This window comes from Miniopterus schreibersii, assembly GCF_964146895.1.
Source record: "Miniopterus schreibersii genome assembly, chromosome: 6".
Classification (NCBI taxonomy): Eukaryota; Metazoa; Chordata; class Mammalia; order Chiroptera; family Miniopteridae; genus Miniopterus; species Miniopterus schreibersii.
The window spans coordinates 80762763-80784250 of NC_138107.1; the positions used below are offsets into that span (position 1 = coordinate 80762763).

A 21488-nucleotide genomic window follows, 5' to 3' on the forward strand; every position below is an offset into this window, starting at 1 on the left:
TCTTTGGGGTTTAAGGATGGAAATAGAGTTTTCCTCCAAACTATTACCCCCAGCAGATGCAGAATTTTATATCCCATCTTACCTTGAAGTCATGGCCATTAAGATCTTAAATTTGGTTCTATCAGAGTTAGCTGCTTGTAGACATGCAGACTCCCAGGCCCCGCTTTTGACGATCCTGGTTCAGTAAGTTGGGACTGGAGCCCAGGAATATGAACCATCTTCAAACACGCTGGGACACTGGGATGCAGGTGACGTATGGACTACTGTTTCAGAAAACCCATTCCAGGGTTCCTGGTTTGTTTGTTTTTTGTTTTTCTCTTTGCTATATAAAGGCTAACTTTTACTAGACAACAAAGCCAGGAAATGTTAAAGCTAGGGTCAGCAAGCTACAACCCACAGGCTGCATCTAGGCCCTCTTCCTGTTTTTGCAAAAAAAAAAAAAAAAGTCATCCCACTGGCACACAGCCATGCCCATTTGTTTACGAATTGTCTGTGGCTGCTTTCCCGCGACAGCAGCAGAGATGAGTGGTTGGGACAGAGACCATATGGTCTGCTAAACCTAAAATATTTACTGTCTGACCCTTTACAGGAAACGTTGGGCCCAATCGTCACATTAAAGGGTGACCATGTACCTGGTGTGTTACATTTACTCCCCTGAGTCCAAGTAAGACCTCCACCAGAAGACTCTGACATTGAGCGAGTCAGTCATAATCTGTTCCCATTAGCCATGAAAACCAAAAAGACCCAGAATGGAGTCAATTTAAAGTAGAAGATTCAAGTGGCATAGATCCAGAGGAGAAGATATATCTCAGCTCACTGAAATCAATGATGGATTTCATTTACTGAAGTGTGACCTGCTGTGAGGGACACCCGCCCGGTGCTGGGTTTGCCTGCTGCTGTGCACAGCAGGACTTGTTCAGATCTCTGTTCCTTGGAAGTGGACAGGTGCATGAACTAGTCCAGAAGAGCGGGTAACACACCGGCTTCGTTTTTGCATCGAGAGAGAACGCTGTCCCTAGTTCAGGTGGTGGGAGATGGATTTCTTGGCTTTGATAATAAAGCTGGCAAAGCAAATTTGGTTCCAACATTTTAATGAGAGAGTGTGGGTGGCCAACAAATTGCAGGTTCAGACGTAAATGTTTCAAACGTGGGTGGCTGGCTTTTAACCCCAGGGCAAATTCTGCGATTGTAAGGAGGTTTTAGGCTGGTAGCCAAGTTCAAAGAGTATTTGCCAAATATTAAGAAAAATGTGAACTACTTACTCTAAGCAATATTATATTATTTGAGGACAGGATTATGTTATTTATTGGGTGTGATTGGGATGATAAATTAACATTAGTTGAGTCCATTCATATTATACCTTTGTGGACGTTGACACGTGTGTTTTGCTTGCACTTCCTCTCGGGATTATCTCGAAGGAGAGAGAAGCAAGGAGAAGGGAAAGAAGTGGATTTGTTGGTCTTTTTCTAATTTCTAGTGCCTACTGTTAAGGTATTCAGACCCATCTAGTACTTTATGTCCAGCCTTGGTTTTCTATCTGGGGGGTAATCAAAATCTGGGCTCCTATGTAATGTAAGACCACTGTTTGGAGGAAAAATGAGTTCAGACCAAGAAATGAAGGGCTCATTGAATTTTCACTTCTATAGGGAGGCTGCATTTGAAGCAGAATCCTGCTGGGTCCTGTGAGTGAGCCTCACATCAGAAAGATAGAGCAGATTTGCAAAGGAAAGTAATAGATTTCAATTTAGGCTGCTTTTCAGCCTGAAAAATAGTCTGAATTCAATCTCTGATCCCGTTAGCAGAGATAATAATGAAATGCGAAGCAAGTACGGCCCGAATGTTAAGAGAGATGCAAAAATGCCACCGCGGGCTCTCGAATGACTCTCTCCCCGTGACTCTGCGGAACAAAATATGATTTGACATAATGATGCTGCGTAGTTACCCTGGGCTTAAAGAACTAAGCCCTGGTACCTCAGGCTTCTTATATTTGCAAAGCAATTGAGACTGGGGCTTGGGTGGGACTGGAAAACTCGGTTGACTTAGAGATAGACAGAGATCAAGAATCTCTTCCATTCCTTTCTCTTATTTACCTGTGGGCCTTGCGTGTTTTCTGATCGAAGGGTATCCAGATGGGTAATAATGCATTTTATGCTCTTAAAGAAGTTAGTTGGAATTGTATCTTTTGCATATTGTTTTTGGAAGTCAACATGGCGTGGTAAAGAAAATTCTTTTGTATTTGTAGTAACTTATGCTCATGAGTCAAGAGCATGGTCATCAAGATGAGAAACAGTGTCTTCTCCCAGTGCATTAAATGTAATGTAGCTTCCCTGCATCCTTTTTATAAATGAAAAAGGAAAAATAGTATCTTTTTTGAAAGTTTTTCTGATTAAGAGTAGCCTTGTTATCTACTCCTTCCATGAAGCTGCATCTTTTCCCCAGCTTGTCTGGGTTTTATTACCCTTCAGGCTTTTGGTTTTCTGTTTTATATATATGAACTAGTTTTTCTTTCTAGAAGACCCTTTAGGCCCATTTATGCCTTCTTTGTGTATATATATACATACACACACATATATATCTTTTCTCTATGTCATTTAATTCTTTGAACTACTTGTGAGTTGGTTGAAGATACAATGTCCCATTTCCCTTTAAAACTTTAATACATATTTCCTAAAAAATAAGGAATTATCTTTTACATAACCACAGGACAACCATCAATATCTAGATGTTAACATCGATATAATTCTACTATTTAATGCTCAAACCCCATTCAAATTTTGTCAGTGTTCCCAATAATGTCCTTTTAGGTCCAAGATCTAGTTCAGAACCATGTATTACATTTAGTTGTTGTGTCTCTTTAGTCTCTTTCTGGAGCAATTTCTTCTTTAAGTCCAAGCCAGTAACTTTGTAGAATGTTCCTTAATCTGAAGTTGCCTGATGTTTCCTCACGGTTAGATTCAGGTTATGCTTTTTGGGATTAAGAATAAATATTAGAGAAGTGATGGGGAGCCCTCTGTGCATTATATTAGGGGGTACATGACACTGACTTGTCTCATCACCAGTAATGTTAAACTTTGACAAAATGGCATCTGCCAAATTTCTGCATATAAATTTAAGTAGCAAGTACTATGGCCCTGGCCAGGTAGCTTAGTTGGTTAGAGTATCGTTCTGATAAGCCAAGGTTGCAGGTTCGATCCCCCATCAGGGCACATACAAGAATCGATGAATGAATGCATAAATGATAGAACAAAAAATCTCCCTCTCTCTCCCTCTCCCCCCCATCCTCTCTCTCTCAAGTCAATCAATCAATAAGACAAGTTTTATGTGCTTATTAACTAATACATAGTTAATAAATATTTTATGAGGAAACATTGAGAACTATGTACATATTTTGTTGTTCATAAGACTCTCATTCACTTACTTTAGCACCCACTGATGCTTCTTGCCAGAATCAGTTATTACCCAGTTTGTTCAGTTATCACCAAATGGTTGCCAAATGGTGATTTTTCTACTTTCTCACTTTCTCCTTTTATTGCTTAGCACTCTACTACTGTAGGATAGAAATTTCTCTTTTTAAAATGTTGTTTATTTATTTAAATATAGAGTCATGGAGTCTTATTTGAGTCATTGGATTGTAAATCTGTTACTATCATCATTTATTTTGATGCTCAAAGTTTCCCAGATTTGGCTATTGGGGGCTCCATCGAGCTGATTCTATGTCCTTAGACATGTCTCCTTCTTTATAGGCACATTTCAGACATAGAGGGTGGGGCGGAAGTGGGTTTCAGTTGTGAGTGCATGAAACACAGAGTTTATTCTTGTATTATTGTTTATTGAGTATTGTATTATTTTCCATATGAACAACCATAAGCCTCCTTTAGCCCCATCCTGTATTGTGGGTTTGGTTCCACACCACTGCAACGAAGCGAGTCACACAGCTTTTTTTGTTTCCTAGTGCATATAAAAGTCATGTTTACACTATACTGCATTGAGTCTACTAAGTGTGCAATAGCATTATGTCTGAAAAAACAATGTACATACCTTAATTAAAATATACTTTATTGCTAAAAAAAAAGATAACCATCATCTGAGCCTCGAGCAACTCGTAATCTTTTGCTGGTGGAGGGTTTACCTTCAATTTATAAAAAATATAGTATCTGCAAAACACAATAAAATGAAGTGCGATAAAATGGGGTGCCCCTGTACTGGAGCACTTTTTATTTTATGGTCCAAACAGATGTTCCAGACTCATGTTGTACTTTCCCTACCCTGGAATCAGCCATCCCTCCAATGACATCTGGTTCTTTTTTGTAGAGAACAGTATTTTAAAACTATGGGCGCTGTGTATGTACGGTGCTACCTGAGTGTCATGCTTGTAGGCCCTCACTGAACAGAGCTAGAGACTGTGTGACTACACACACACACACACACACACACCCCTCTACACTGATTTCTGTATCTGTCTATCTATTAAAAAACCTCATGTTTACATAGATATGCCAATTCCAATATAGCTCCCTGGGTCTGTTCTAGTCAAATGGATAATGCCCTTTCCATATTTATAACTCTCTCTCTGGCGGAGAAGAAACTGACCTCGATTATCTTCAATCTGTTCCCTTATTTGCTCAATTGTGAGCAACCAATCCTCACACCTGTGGGCTACCTCCTTACCTTCTTGCCTCTGGCCCCACTGGCCTTGACCTCACATGAGAAAAAAAATGCAGTAGTCTTTAATTGGCAAGATTCATGAAACAGAAGCGAGAGAGAGAATATAGCACTTTTTACCATTTGTAACACTAAGTCTGACGCAGAACCTCAAGGCAGGTTTTGACCCCTAGAGCATAAGTAGCCATGAAGCATAAAACACTTCTGTTGGGAAATGTGAATAATTTACCACTTTCTAAATGATATAAACAAAACTGATTTCCCTTCCTTTGGGAAGGTGTTTGTAATCTCAAAGGTAAAAAATAAATAAATAAGCCTAAAACATTACTTTTGCATCAAAAAATAAAATAAAGTTTTCCAGTAAAAATCATACTGGAAGAACGTGAAAAAGCAAGCTATATATATTATGGATAGTGGAAAAATTTTTTGTGAAGAGCAAATAAGATTTTAATTAACAAGCTAATTAAATAAACTGGCCATTACAAAGAGCTGATGCAATGTGCTCACTCATGGCTCTTACACTCGTGGGTATTTGTGTTGTGTGCAGTGAGGGTGGGAGGGTGTAGCTGCACCTGTGCACACACAGAGGGGCACGAGTGTCCCCACATCTGCCTACAGTGCCAGACAGGTATAGATAACTTCCTTTAGTTTTACAAGAGGACGTCGTGAGAGACCATTCTTTTAGTTGAAAAATGTGAAGTATCACACACGTACTTGATTATTAGAGTGTTTCTTGCAAGACTGCATGCTTTTTCAGACTGTGTGAAAGTTTATGACAAAATCTAAAGGAATGATTTAGAATGCTTTTTAAAATCTAAATAAAGCAAACTGTTAAAACAGAGCTTATTGTTGACAATATAAAGATTACTGTTGGGGAAAAAGTAGCCTATAGATTAATCTGCAGCTTTTTATATCTCCAGCTCACATCAACTTTCTTGAAATCAATAGTAATCTGATTGTCTAAGAGGACAGTTGCCCCCCTGTGTTTTGAGCTACAGAGGAACTGTGCGCTTTTGTGATAAACATAATTCAGACGAGGATTATATTTTCTTCCTTAATTTATTAGCTCCTGGTGCTGCCTTATCCTGTTACCACATTTCCTTTTCACCATTCAGTGGGTAGCACGGAAAAAGAAACGTGGTGTTAGGATTGGTAGCAGTGCACCTTAATTGGAAAGGTGGGAAAGAAAATCTTTCTTTTTCATTAGAAAGGTCAGCCTGTTGTTTAGAGTCCCAGTGAACAGTGCTCTCTGGTGCATTCTATCCTGTGCATTGTAGGCTGGGTGAGATTCTACAGTTTGCAGAATTTTAGATTCAGAAAGGAGTTACATCGCCAAGATGGTGTATTAGGAGACCCCAGCCTCTAACCCCCAACAAAAACCAACAATTAGACAGCTACCCACAAACAAAAACAGCCCTGGGAGAGCTCTGTATCCACTTAAGGAACTTCAGTAACACAGTGGAACAACAACAAAACCTCACCACCACCACCACCGAAAACCCTTGAGAAGAACCACACTACACGGGAAGGAAGAGCAGCTTCATTTTTCCTGCATCATCCCATCCCCTAAGCTCAGCTCCCAAAGGGACACCCCTGCTAAAAGCGGTTTCTTCACTGGGAAAGAGAGAAGGAGTAAGCGACCAACTTTTCTAGCCTTTTGGGGCACCCCATGGATGACCCACTTCAGTGTCACCCCAGCAGCCCTTACAGCCTCTGTGAACCATCCAGTGTTGGCCAAGGACTACACAGTTGTGGTTACTGTGGACACCAGTGGCCTGAGGTGACAAGTCACCATGCCCCTCTGGACTCGGAACTGCCCCCCCCCTTGGCATGCTGCATCAGTAGACCTAAGGCCACAGCACGCTCCAGTATGCTCTCAACTACCCATGGAGGCCTTTTCTTACAAAGTCAGCCCATAAAGACTGGAAGGGTGACTGCTTCTTGAGACGCACAGACACCTGCACATGGCTATAGGGGTCACGAAGAATTAGGGAAACGTGACTCCACCAAAGGAATACAGTAAACCTTCAGTAACTGACCTAAACAAGTGGAGATACAGGAACTTCATGACAAAAATTTAGAATAAAGTATTAAAAATAGCTATAGTAATGTTAATTGATACACAATATAAAAAGATGTAAATTGTGACAGCAAAAACATAAAATAGGTCTGGCCATGCGTGGCTCAGCGGTTAAGCATCGACCTAAGATCCAGGAGAGTGCGGTTCGATTCCCGGTCAGGGCACATGCCTGGGTTGCGGGCTCGGTCCCCATTCGGGGGCCTGCAGGAGGCAGCCGATCAATGACGACTCTCTCATCATTGATGTTTCTATCTCCTTCTCCCTTCCTCTTTCTGAAGTCAATAAAAGATATATTTTTTAAAAACCACAAAAAAAAAACACCCCAAAAAACCCTTAAAATAGGAGGAGGGAGAGCCAAAAGGCAGAGTTTTTCTATGTGATAAAAGGTAAGTTGTTATCAGCTTAAAATAGACTGTTATTATCTATGTTTCAAGTAAGTCTCAGGTACCCACAAAACAAAAATGTACAGTAGACATGCACAAGATAAAGAGAAGGGAATCAAAATATGCCACCATGGAAATTCGTCAGTTCATAAAGGAAGGCAGCAAGAGAGGAAGACAGGAACCATAAAACATCAAAAACAATGAACACGATGGTCAAAGTAAGTCTTTATGTACCAATAATTACTTTAAATGTAAATAGATTAAATTCTCCAATCAAAAGGCACAGAGAAGCTGAGTGAATTAAAAAACAAGACATGACTGTATGCGTCCTAGAAGAGACACACATAAACTTAAAATGAAGGGATGAAAAAATATGGTCCATGAAAATGTAAACCAAAAGGCACAGGGGTAGCTATACTTGTATCAGACAAAATTCAGAATGATTGAGAGAAGAAAAACCTGGCAAATACATATTTAGGTAGTGGTAGAGCATATGTTTCATGTTTTTACTCTTTCAGGTAGATTTGTAGTCTTTCACTATTTGCCTGAAAACAATTTTCCTTTCACTTATAAATGATCAAAAAAGGAATTCATGTTAGGTTTGAAGAGAGGATTTGGAAGTCTGAAGATGTTTTTGACTGATACAAGGAGATAACAAAATAAGCTGAAATAGAGGAGGAAATAAGAATGAAGGACCAACAGTGCCAAGGAAATCTGAAGATGTACTTAGTGTTCTGAGGATTTTTCCACTGCAGCTCAACTCTTGGCTTGCTTATTAGGAGCATCTGAGCTCATTTAGTTTCATGAACTCCAGATCATATTTCTGGAGCTATAAGGTCCAGTTATGTTGATGAAGTACACTCAGTTGATCTGGAGAAGTTAGGTTTGAGGGGCTGAATCTCAAGAATGTGTTGGCTATACTTGGCCGTTGTCTAGCTCTGAAAAGGCGAACTGGGACACAGTTTGTGCCCCAGCTTCTAGATGATTGTGCAATCACAGATATAGAAACAGTAGAAAGAGGCAATTTCCCAGCCTCCTGCTCTACAAACCCAGGCCCATCGTACTCTACTTGATCAACACCAGTCTTCTTTGACGGTTTATATTGTGCAGTATGAACAACTGGCCACTAATGGAGAGTTTCAGAGATCAACTTCTGCACACTCGAACTGGATGGATGGGGTGGGTACCATTTCAAAACCTCTAATCACTATCATTGGTAGGTAACACGGATACACTTGAAGGGGCCATGGGCTACTGGGAGATGATTTTTGCTAGTAGGTACACTCCTCATTTATTTTCACTGTCTGGATCAAACTGGAAGGCTATACATAGTATTTTCTTAGCAACAAAATCTGGTCAGTGGAATTACCTGGGTTACCTGAGTCATTGTATTGTAGGGGAGTACAGCATTTTTTTTTTTTTTTTAGACAGTTGGAAGACTGGGAGACTGAAAGTAGGAGAGATGTGGGTTGGCAGTTTGGTCTGACTAATATGTTCTATAATGGTCAGCTAGTACATTCTGATACCCTAATTGGAGCCTGAAGTTATTTTATTTGGAGGCTGTCTTGAAATTGCTTATTTGGCTTTCATCATGGCAAATGTGGGGCCACATATCTGATGTACATCCCCTTTGTATGAGCACTTTAATTAAGCAATGGGTGCCTACTTATTCTAAATAAAGTTGAAATTCAATACAAAACACTTTTTTAAACCTAGGACCTGAGCCATTTAGTCACTTAAGGCAAAAGGTTATTCCTTGGCATGGCTGCAAAAACTTTATAATCTATTTTGTTCACTTTCCTGAGTCTCAAGAACCCCCTGGGACTCATAAACCCTCTTAAATTATCCCAGGAAAGGGTTCTGCTGGTGTATTATGAGACTATCTTTCTACTGACCTGCTAGTATCCAAATGTACTGAACACTCAAGCTGGCAAGACATTGGCATAACATTACCAGGAGCTCAGCGGGAGCTGACTCAGACAGCTTTTATGCCCAAGGGAGGCGTTCTCAGCCGATGAGAGGCAGAGGACAGTGACCAACTTCTCTGTGTTTTCTCCTTGAAATGAAGAAGGTTCTAGAATAAAGTAGAATCTGGCAAGAGAGAAAAAGCAGGGAAGGGTAGGCTCTGTGGATTTTCATAAGGGGGATCTATCTCCTTCATCTGGGTTGGGAGAAGTAAAGTTGTAGATGGGGTGTTGTATGGATGGGGTTGGTACGGGGGCAGATAAGGCTCTCAAGAGACACAGAGCTCCCAGGTTGTCCTGAGAGATATCATTGATAGAGTGAGTCAATACTGAGACAGGAGAATCAGAGATAAGAGCATAGACTTGACTGTGGCTCTGTTTTCTGTGTCTCAGAACTCAGAAATGAGTTCTGTTTTGATTCATCATGATTTTTTAATGGATCACCTACAACAGATTGTAGCAGTGTTTGCTTCACTGTGGATATCAGAAAGGATGTGTGCTTTTTATATTAGAATATTCTACAGCTTTACTCTCTCTTGAGCAATATGCCTCCTAGATATCTAAACTTCATGAGCCATTTCAATTCTCCATGAAATCACTGGCCATGAACATACCTTTAACTTTATGTACCTGTATTAGTTTTCTGTGCTGCTGTAACAAATTACCACAACCTTAGTTACTTAAAACAACACCAGTTTGTAACCGTACAATTCTGAAGGTCATCAGTCCAATGAGAGTCTCACTGGGCTAGAATTAAGAGGCCTGTGTTCCTTTCTGAAAGTGTCCTTCTCACACTGCATCTCTCTGACCTTGGTTTGGTCATCACATCTCCTCTGATCTCTTCCATTCCTCTCTGTGTTTACATTAAACCCACCTAAATAATCCAGGATAATCTCCTCCTCAAGGTCCTCAATTGAATCACATCTGCGAAGTCCCTTTTGCCATGTAAGGCAACATAGTCACAGGTTCTGGGTATTAGGGGTGGCCATCACTGAGAGCCACTACTCTCCCTGCCAGTAAATAAGGGCAGTGTTGGTAATGACTGAAATCAGATGAGCTTGTTTGTTTCGCGGGGTGAGCAGTTCACATATTGGACGTACTTTGAGGTTGGCTGGCAGATGGACTTTTGGACATCTCAATTATCATCAAAATAGGCTGAATAATTCTACTTATAGAGTGGGACAAGATTCGGAATAAAAAGAATTACATAAGATCTGTTCTTTTATTCTGAGAGAGGAGTCTTGGCATCCTATTGAAAAAAAGTCTCAACTTCAAATGAGATGATCTCAGCAAGAACATTTGTCATGATCATGGTTGCCTGACTTTAAAAATTATTCTGGTTTGTAAAAAATGTAGTTATGCGTTAAAGACTTTATTCTGTAATCATTAAAAACAATGACATGGATATGATATTATGGTGAACATATGTGGTTTTCTAAAACATATGATATGGAATTTTTGCCCTTAAGCATATAAATTTAAAAGTGTTTTTATGCCTTTTTTATTTTTTGAAATGACTAGATTAATGAAAGTAGGAAATTCCCACTATAACAATCCATTTTTATTTGTTATTTTTCAAGGGGAAGCTTTTTCACAAAGGTTTTCAACTGTTTCCCTGCATTTAAGAATGTGTCTGAACCACCCATTTTCTGGATTTAGGTCTCCCATGAATCTTACAGGGTTTTGATTTCTGTTAACTTACCTATTTGTTTTACTTAGGCCTATCAGATTGATGTTCCCAGATACTTTGTTAGTCGATATATTTTTAAAGAAAGAAAACTGTAATTGTGCGGTTTAGAAGGGTGATTTCTTATTTTAGCGCCAGATTTGAGGTCAAGAATTATATATAGGAAGAGCTGAGAAAGAGCAGTGTCAAAGCTAATAACGCCATTACATTATTGTTGGAAAAGTCAAGCTTGTGGTGCTAGAGATAGACTATTTCAGGAATATACTTAAATAATTATGTGCTCCTTAGATTTAAAAATTCATTTCTTGAGAGGGGCAGGATAATGAGATATGAAGAGCACAGACTCTGGACCCAGACTGCCTGGGTCAAAATCCTTGGCTTTGCCACTTACCAGAGATATATCCTTGACAGGTCATCCCACCCCACTTGGCTTCATTTGTCTCACCTGTAAAATGGAGGGGAAAAATGAAACAAATTTATATACATAAAGCACTTGGAGAAATGGCTGACCCATAGTAAATGAATAGAAGTTTTTGCTGTGATGATTATTGTTATTATTGTTAAGCTTTAGGACAAGAGTATTCGTAAGTAATAATTCCTAAGCTTTTACTAAGTCATAGCCACTTTTTAAGGCTTAACAAATCATTAAGTTAACCAGATTGGCAGGAGAAACAATTTAATGTTGCAGTAACATTTCATAACCAGTAATACACTGTGGTTACCTTTGCATTAGTACTCCATTTGAGTAAGTCAACTAAAAACAGATTTGCCTCTTTCTTAAAAATTAGAAAGCAGATGCTATTTATTTGGGAGGGAATAAGCAGGAATTACTCAAAATATTTCTCATCTACCAGAAGCATGGTGCCACCCAATCCTTGAAGTAAAAGGTAGAACATCCTTTTAAGATTTGTGTCCCTGATCAAGGTGAAGGTTCCCAGGGGCAAAATGGATGTTTCAAGTGAAGCCCTGGGATTTTTTTTTAAAGTTGTTAAATTTAACACTAAACATGTTTAACAGCGGCAGAGGAAGTAGATCCCAACGTAGGCCTTTATATGTATACGCATCCTCTACTTCCAGGTCCCCTTTGCCCACGAATGCACATTGACTAGTTCTGCCTTTGCAACCCAGCCATGTGAATGAACAGGGCGCCTGTGCTCTAACGGCAGCCTCTGTGCCCGACTTGGAACCTGGAAGATGCAGGTGCTGGCCGCTATGTCTAGGCATCTTAGTGAAGCTGGGAGGGTACGTGGGATAACTGTATACTGTGTGAAGGTCCAGATGTGAGTGTTAGTAAAGTCGCCCTGTTCTGTTCATTCTGCTTCCAAAATCCTGCTGGAATCTGTCTTGTTCTCTCTGTTTCCCCCTGCTCCTTTTCAGTCCACCATTTCTTTGCTGGGCCCTGCACCAGCGTTTCTTTCCCTCATGGTCACTGTGTTCTCCTTCACTCATTTTTATGAATTCAAACACATTTATCACTTTTTCTTCTCTGTGTTCCTCTTCTTTCTAATAGTGACTCTTAGCTTCAGTTCCCAAAATGAAACAATTTTTCCACGCCCATCATTATGTATTTCTCTACTTAACTTAGGTGTGACTTATGAAATATTACTTTGGAAGTTTTATTTTGGAAGCTGTTATTTTTAGTAATTTCATAGCTGTGACCTACAGTGAACATGCTGGAATTAGTAGCATGGGTAGAGATTTGCACACTGCTTCCAAACCATCTAAAAAGAACTGGGCACTACGCTTAAAATATGTGTGAGTGACTGTTGCATAAAGGGCTCCAAGTTCTGAAGCATTTTGCTTGTGAGGCTGGTTATTTAAGAGGTGAGTGCAAAACAGGAAGACTTGAGATTTATGATTTTTAAAGTAAGTGGAGGAACCAAGACCTCACTAAAAAAGTTCCTTTAATGATGTGACTTTACCAAATTGTTCAGGGGCAGATGTGAGGAGGTGCTATGTAGAATTCAGTGTCAACCGTCAATCTCCTCTGGCCAGTTTGTGCTCAAAAACAGTATTTTCCATTATCCTTTCACTTTTGCAATTGCAGTATAACTAGTTTAGAGTGTAAAAGAGATGTGGCAATTAATATGGGAAGTGACATACTCAACACAGGTTCAGTCCAGTTCTACCCCTGCAAAGATGACTGAGCAGCAGCCCCAGGGATTTGCTACATTATTTCAAGATTATTTAACACCCACCATAATGTGTTGGGTGCTGCAATGTATTGAAAATATGATTGTTGGCCTTGATCATAGAACTGTAGACTAGGAGTGCTAGATGAGAAATTCAAGGTTTTCTAGTCCACTGGTTCTCAGGCTTTTTGGATGAGAAACTAGTAAGAACGTTACTCGGGGGCTGTCAAGTAACAACACACACAAAAAATCTGACTTTGAAGATACTGTGCTAAGTGAAATAAGTCAGACACAAAAGACAAATACACGACTGCACTTAGATGAGGCACCTCGCATAGTCAGATTCATAGAGACAGACAGTAGAAGTGTGGTTGCCAGGGGCTGCTGAGAGAGGAGAAAGGGGAGTTAGTGTTTAGTGGGTTTGGAGTTTCAGTTTGTGATGATGAGAAGCTCTGGACATGGATGGTGGTGGTGGTTGCACAGCAATGTGGATGAACGTAACACCACTGAACTGTGTGCTTAAAAACGGTAAATGGTATGTTATGTATATTTTACCACAATAAGAAAGTGTCCCATCTACTTTCATCACTGTTGCATAAAAAGGAAATTTTCACATCAAAAAGAAAAGGCAGAAAGAAAAAGAGAGAAATGAATGGAAGAACAAAAGAAAGGAAGGGGAGAATAGTAACCTCAGGCTAAAGAATATTCCATGAAAATTATCAAATGTAACGTTATGGGGAGAAAAAAACCCCATTCGATATCCTTTGTTTCCCCTTTTGTCACAGAATGGATTAGCACTGCCTAGTCCACAACCACAAACCTACATTTGGAAACCAGTACAATTCTCTCATTTTGCAGATAAAAAATTCAGTTGCAGAGGGAGGAAGTTTTTTATGCAAATACCATAAGGTGAATTTGTGACTGGGCCAGTCATTTCATGACTCACAGAAGGGGACTTTTTCTACTGCTATACCCATTACTGTAGGAAATTTGCTTTATAGTTTTTGTGTTGTTTTATTAAGGCTGCACTGCTACTGGTTTCATTTATTCTGTGTGGCAGACATTGTGAATATTTTTTATTTTTATTTAGCAGACACTTGTATAGTGCTTATTAGGAGCAAAGCATTGTTTCAAGCACCTTACAAATAAGTAATGACTCAGATTTACAATAAGAGTAGGAGATAGGTACAGTTGTTATTCCCCATTTCAAAAGTAAGGAAGCTAAGGCCCAGATTGTGTGGATGCCAAGTTTTGGTGTATGCCTTAGTCACCTTGGGCTGCTATAACAAAATACCACAGACTGGGTGGCTTAAACAACAGTCATTTACTTCTCATAGGTCTGGAGGCTGGAAAATCCAAGATTAAGGTCCCAGCAGGTTGAGTTCCTGGTGAGGACCCACTTGCTGGCTTGTATACAGCTTCCTCTTGCTTTGCCTTCACATGGCTTTTCCTTGGTGCATGCCTGGAGAGAGCAAGATCTCTCTGTCTTTCTCTTCTTAAAAGGGCACTAATCCCATCATGAGGGTCCCACTGTGACCGCATCTAACCCTAATTACTTCCCAAAGCCTCCACTTCCTTATGCCATCACATTGGGATTAGGGCTTCAACACATGAATTTTGGGGGGACAGAAACATTTAGTCCACTGCAAGAGTATGCATATTAATTTTCTTTAGCTCTTAAAAAAATCCATAAACTGCACATGTTGCTTATGGATATAATTTGCATATCTTAGTATGAAGCCTTTAGGATCCTAGTATGGTGCAAGTTTTAAAGGTGTAGCTGAAAGGGACCTAAAAACTAATCCTACAGAGGGAAAGGACAGCATACGGCAAGCACATCCCCAGGTCTGCCCCGCCCAGTTACGATAACGTGGTAGAGAAGTGAATGAGAGTGTCATGACTGTTGCACATGGAGTGGGTAATAACCTTGATGGTGATTCAATTGTTTTAAGGAACATTTTTCAGCAGGGAAAAGTTAAAGTAATCTTATACAGGACAATGAATCAGAAAATGCAAATCCAATTGCATCAGCACAACCCTCTATTTTATTAGAGCTGGGATACCTAGTGGAGAAATGTAGTCAAGTTATATTTGGACCCTTGTCAGATGAGTTTTATTTGATATTTAGGCGAGGATTCAAAACTTCTGAACTGTGTGTATCCTGTGACTTTTTCAACTTGCTGCTTATAACTGGCAAGCAATGCCAAGTCAGTATTGTATTTCTGTCTTTTTTTTTTTTTTTTGGTCATAAATGTCAGGACAAATAGAATGAGAAAAGGCCTTACTTGAGACTTTAATAAGAAGAAGGTATAGGCGCTTTCTTATCTGGCACCATCTAATGGAATCACTCTTGACCTTGTCCGCCCCAGAAAAAGCACCAGACTATTGGAGACCTTCTCACGTGGATGTATTTAGTTCTATGAAGACAGTATTGCTAGTGTATAACAAAACAGTTATTTGCAATGACATGAAAACATCACAAACATGTTTTTAAACACGTGGAGCCTATAGAGGGGGAAAAAAAAAGAAAACCTTGATTTTCTGAAACGAGAACCAGAAAGTTCCTAGTTGAAAAAGTGTGTGCCCAAGATTCAAAGGCGACCTTGTGGTCAAGGAAGTTTACTTGGAGGACAAATACGCTATAGATGTTCTAAGCTTGCTGGAAATATTGTCACCTGTCCAGCTAGCCGCCCACCTATAAACTTCACAGAGTTGCCCACTGTGCAGATCTCCACTCAGAGAAGTAGAGTGATTGAAATTCAACATGCACAGATCCGAACAGTGCTTTTAAAAAACATACCTTTAAAGCCAGCTGTTTCATCAGAAAGGTTAAAGGAAAACACATTTTTCCAGATCTAAGCACAGTCTTAAGGGCCCGCATAAATCTTGACCGTGTAAGAGTGGAGTCTTTTTCTTATCGATATGAACGTTCTGGTAAACGGCTGATTTTGAGAGAAGCAGTTGCCATGCCGACCTTTTCCCCATCTTGTTTTTCGTTCAGAAATTGATGCTGTTATTGGAACAATATGGGTAAGAGTCTGCCTCAAACAAGTAAGTTTTTCCACCTATTGTCTCCATGGTTTTACATTGTTGAACAGCTTCTAAAAAGATCTCAAAAGGATAGCAGTGGTGCAGGAGAAAAGGAAATCACAATGTTATGAGATTCATTTAATTTAACCTTGAATACATTCAAACAAAGAGAAAAAATATCCAGTGTCAAGATAATTTTACTTCTTTGACCACCTTAAAAAAAACCACACAAAACAGTTTATTACCAGTTAGTCACTTCTTGCAGGAACACCCTTAGTAGGTTTTGTAGGTAAAAGTAAACCATTTTGAGAAAGTGTTCTCTTTGCTGAAATAGCATTATTTCCAATAAACAAGCCACTCATTCATTTAGTCTTTCATTTATTAAACAGTTACTGAGGGCATACGATGAGCTTGGGAGCTATGCTATATGTGGGGATGCTTAAAAGCATGAATTCTTGTATCATGGAATTCACTCTTTAAAGAGAAATTTCATCAGAAGTCTGCTAATAGAAAATGATCATTAACATGATCTATCAAAGCGTAATCCCCAAAGCATACAAATGAACAGTCTTTAAGACGGTGTTTTGCTACCGGTTTGAAATTCCATCTCAGGAAGCTCTGACCCTTTTTATTGAATTAAGGAAGAATACAGAATGTTTTCTGATCTCTGTGCAATACCTAGAGTGTGGCCAATGGCCTCTTCCTGCTGGGAGAAAGGTGAAGGCTTAGTGAGCTTTCTCAGAGAGCCGGTCTTCATCAAGCACGTCTCTGGTCCCTGGTCACCTCTCATCATGGCTTAAGATTTAACTGATTTATTAGTGAAGTGGCCTTGTCATGAAGTGCTCAAGTGCCATCATCTGCTGAGTCTCCAGCCCGTCATTTGCCGTGTTGCAGAATGGGCACCTTGTGCACCCCGAGCGAGCGGCTCCCTGGCACCCCTGGAGCGTTGGCCAGCCTGCTCGCTTAGTTGGGGGCCTTTAGGGTTTTCCAAGACAACGCCTGGTTGATTCATTTCTGAATCTCACATATTGACATTTGTGTAAAAATATGGGAGTGTGTAGGGCAGGAAGTTCAGAGCAATCAGCTTTGCTTGGAAAATATTTTTCTTTTTCAATTTCATGGCTATTTTTAAAACGGCATGTTAGAAACTTGAGTTAGTTTAAAGATGAGTGTGTGTTTTCCTTTCATGATGCCACACAATCACTTTCGGTAAAGACGAAAAGAAACCGCCCTTTTTGTTGCCTGGCCTGTAACTTTCTAAAATGAGCAGTGCTGATCTACAGGTCTGGGTTGCGGTGACTGAAAGCAGAACTTTGGGAAGTTTCATTTTTTTCTTCAGTGTGAACGATCAGAGTCTGTGATGGGGAAGGAGAAGCAGTCCCCAGCACACACGGGGAGGGGGCATCTGCCTGACAGCCCTCTCAGTTAATCCCTGAGCTACATGTGCTCACATACGTTCTCGCCAAAAGCCAGCGCTAATGTAATGTGTATGGAAATTATTTATTCTGAGTCATGAGTTACTTTTCTTGTCACTGGTACTGTAATGGCTTGGCAACATTTCATCGTTTTTTTCTTACGTCTGGCTCATGTAAACGTGTGTTAATTCCATCTCACAAAAACCTAAACAAACATAAATTTCATAGGACCTACTTGGCATCTGGCAGTGTTTCACACAACTACCTAATTTATTTATTGAAATTTATAGTAAAGACGACTTGTCTTGAATTGATACAGTGTTCAGGCCCTGCCACCCTCTAGCTGAGTCACCTTGGGTAAATTGCTGAACTGCTCTGAGCACTGGATTCTTGATACAGGGAGTGAATTAGAAAGTCTCTAAATTCCACCCAGCTCTGAAGGAATGTAGAGATTTTGGACCTGCTGTACATATTTTAATTGCTCCTAGTTGTATCTTTAGCTTTCTGAGACTCGTTACCGTTTTCAGGTGCCACTGGAAGCACTGAGAGACCCTGCAGAAAGATGGACATTGGGCCCACCAGGTATCCAGCGGGGGAGGCGAGGCAGTCTGGGGGTTCACAGGTGATGCCCTGGGGAGGCAAGAGCTTCTCCCCGAGGTGGGTGAGAAAGCAGGACGCTTCCCAGGTGAAACAGCTGGTCAACAGAGCTAAGCTTTCCGGACACTTAGGCCTTGGAGACTGGATTACTAAGCCATGAAGAGATGAGCAAGTCTCTTCAGAGGTCAGGGGAAACCACTTGAATCAGGATCATTTTCCTCAGCTGATAACTCGTTAGGGCATAGATTGGGGGTGAAACAGAGTTCTAGATAGTTCTATGGGTATTTGAGTAAGATGTGTAGCTGTCCAGTGGGACGCATGTACACTGATAGGCATTGTCGCTGTTCCTGATAGGAGCTGGGACGTGCTAGGGCTTGAAGCAGCTTAGTGAGCAGTACTGCTGCGCCTCTTCTGAACGTTGGGCCATTTTGCACCATTGGAGACGGGCAAGTCAAGATCAGATGGCTTTAAATTTGCATCCCAGTGCGCTTGCTAACTCTTCCAAATTGAAATTCTCCTCGGAACCATGGCACCTCCCCCCCCCCGCCTTCCCGGACAGTCTACCTGACTAAGAGAACCTAGTGACAGGGGGTGTCAGAATCGAGGGGCTAGGCTGGCTCCAAAAGCCAAAAATGTTCGGTTGCTTTCTCCAAAACTCTTCCATCAAAAAAGCCACTGAAAGGAGGTGGAAGGGTTGTCAGGCCAGGAATGTTCTCTGGCTGAAGTTCCTTCATTTGGAATTCAAGGTGCAGGAAAAGGAGCTTCCTTTTAACAGTTAGCACCAAACTCATTGTCGCTGGAATTGTGGAGAAAAAATGTGAAGAAAGCATATGTTCAACAAGTAGCTATTAAATGCCTACCAAGCGCTGTCCTGGGCTCTGAATAGGAAGGAACAAGCCATACGAGGCCCTTTTTTTATGGAGCTTGCATTCTTGGCGGGGAGAGGGCGGTAATAAATAAGTAATACTTTTTTCATAGTATCACTCTAACTCCCCACTTCCCTTTTTGGTCAAAACGCACTGTGCTAAGTAATGAGGGGAACATGGTGTGAACCAGGGTCCCACGAGGAGACAGGAGTACGTGTATTTCAAACGGGGGGGCGTCTTATACAGCAGATTGGTCACAATAGTGTTGAGAGGGTGGAGAGGACAGTTGCAGAAGCAATAGAAAGGCGAGGACGGTTGTTGCAGAAGCGACAAAGGAAGGGATGTTACCAGCGACCAGGAGATCGCTGTGCTCTTGAGCTGGCTGTGGCCTTGCCCCTGCTATTGCCCTGCTGGGGGTGCGGCGTCTGGTGGCCACGCTGCAACCACCGGGCCTCCCACCCCACTTGAGTCCAAGTCCTGTTTGAAAAGGACTGTCGATGGGGAAACGGGTTTGATTTATGCGTGTGATTTCAAGGGGCTTTCTCACCATCCTTTGTCATCTGTGTTTTGAAGAAAAAGCCAGACGATCATAAGCTTGTACCTGTTATATGCAGTTGCCTGATGCCAGTCATGGTTTATGCCCAAGACAGAGCTGTGTGTGAGATCTGCTGCAAGAACTACGGTTTAGTTTCTTGTGTTTTAAATGAGTAGAGCAAGAAGGAGATACAGGGCTGGTCACGGAGCTGCGGGGGCGGTTGGCCGATTTTAGGAGGTGATGGGCCCGAGCCCTTCGGAAGGGAACTGGGAGGTGGCATTCCTCTGAAGGGGTGAGGAGCCCGAGGAAGGCTGTGGGGATTGCGTTCCCACCTGCATCCTTTCATCTGTGGTTATCCTGACAAAGTGAGAATGTTATTTCAACCATGTACTTTATTTTGCTGGAGCATTTGATATGTTTAAAGCGCGAGGCCGTTTCCTTGGTAGGCACTTAGCCTTGAATCGTCCCCTTGGAGGCGGTGAATACAGTGTGGCCCTATTCTGTGTATTTTAAGAGGTTTCTTATAACAGGGCTGGTCTGTGGTGATCCTGGTGAGTGGCACTTAGAGGGTTTGCAAACCGCTCTGTCGCGGTGATGACATACTGAGTGTGGTTCTGGCAGCTAAATAAAACACAGGAAAGAGATATTAAATGAAATAAAGAACACACCTATGTAATTATTGCCAGAAATGAAATTTTGAAACCCTAAATTTGAGTGGGGCCCAGGCACCTGAAGATTCCTGTAGATAAACAAACATCAGTTCCCATATTCAAATTTCAGGACAGAAATGTCTATACCAAGAGTCTTATTTAGTCAAATATATAAGACTCTTGATATAGACATTTCTGTCCTGAAATTTGAATTTAGATCCGGAGACACAGAAGCATGGAACAGACTGAGGCATCTCAGTGGGAAAGCGGGGGGCAGGGAGTGGGTGGGGAGAGATTAACCTAAGAACTTATATCCATATATGCATAATCCATGGACACAGACAATAGTGTGGTGAAGGCCTGGGGAGGTGGATGTGGGGTGGAGGGGGTCAATGGGAAAAAAAGAGGGGATATCTGTAATACTTTCAACAATAAAGATAACTTTTTTTAAAAAGTCTTATTTAGATCAAATATTCTGAAAGCATTTTGACTGATCACAGGAGGAGCAGGAAGCAGATATTGAGTGAGACAGGTGCCCACAAAGAAACATTCTCTTTGTAGTTACTCCATTTACTATTACGTACCACTTCAAAAGCAGCCCACCCATGCCAACATCACTTATTTTTGGCCAATTTTGGTAAAAAAAAAAATACTGACCATTACAGTACAATTGTTGTGTGATTTTAAAATACAGACCTCTTTAAAATCTAAAACTACATTATTCTTTTATAGGAGTTAATTCTTTAATGACAGTGATCCAACCAATACTATTGCAGTCTGAGGGTAAGGGACACCCGCCTCCCACGGTTATAGTCTAACTCCAGCCTTTGGATTTTTCTGTAGCCATTTCCATGGGAAGTAAGTTAATGTATTTCAAGCTTCTATTATACTAAAAGCTTTACTGTACTAGCTGTTCTCACTCAGGTTATCTCATTTAATCTCCAAGTCTTAGATATTTTGCAGGTAAGAAAACTGAGGCTCTCAGAGGTGAGGTGATCTACAAAAGGCCACATGGCATGTAGGTGGCCAATTCCAGATTCCAGTCCCAGCTTTGTCTGCCTAAAACAATACAGTCTCTCTTTAAACCTCAATAGCCATGATTCAGTGTGATGTGGGCCTAGCAGGCTCAAAGACATTTGTGTTTTGGCTAAGTTTCCCATTGTACTGGAGTGAACCACGCTTCTAGTATAATTAGGTATCATGGTCATTTTGTACTTTAGTTCTCCCATTTGCAGTACCTGGCATGAGGTGCTGTGTATGGCACATAATTATAAATACTTGCTGAATTAACCCATTCTCATATGTCTTGAGCCCCATGAAAGCTGCTTAACTTATAGGGGTCAGAGTAACTTGGTTAAAAAAGGTGCAGAGATGGATTATCTCCAAACCTTCCACCTGGTAAAATCCTATTTCAAGGTCTAATTCATACTATCATCTTATTTATGTGTCTTTCTCTGAACCCACTTTGCCATTGAGGCAGAATTGCT

At 40.8% G+C, this 21488-nt stretch overlaps 1 protein-coding gene across 2 annotated transcripts in view; it reads left to right on the plus strand.

Annotated features, from left to right (window-relative positions):
• Positions 1-21488, plus strand: part of UST (uronyl 2-sulfotransferase) — a 236775-nt gene that overhangs the window by 47544 nt on the left and 167743 nt on the right. The window lies entirely within an intron of this gene.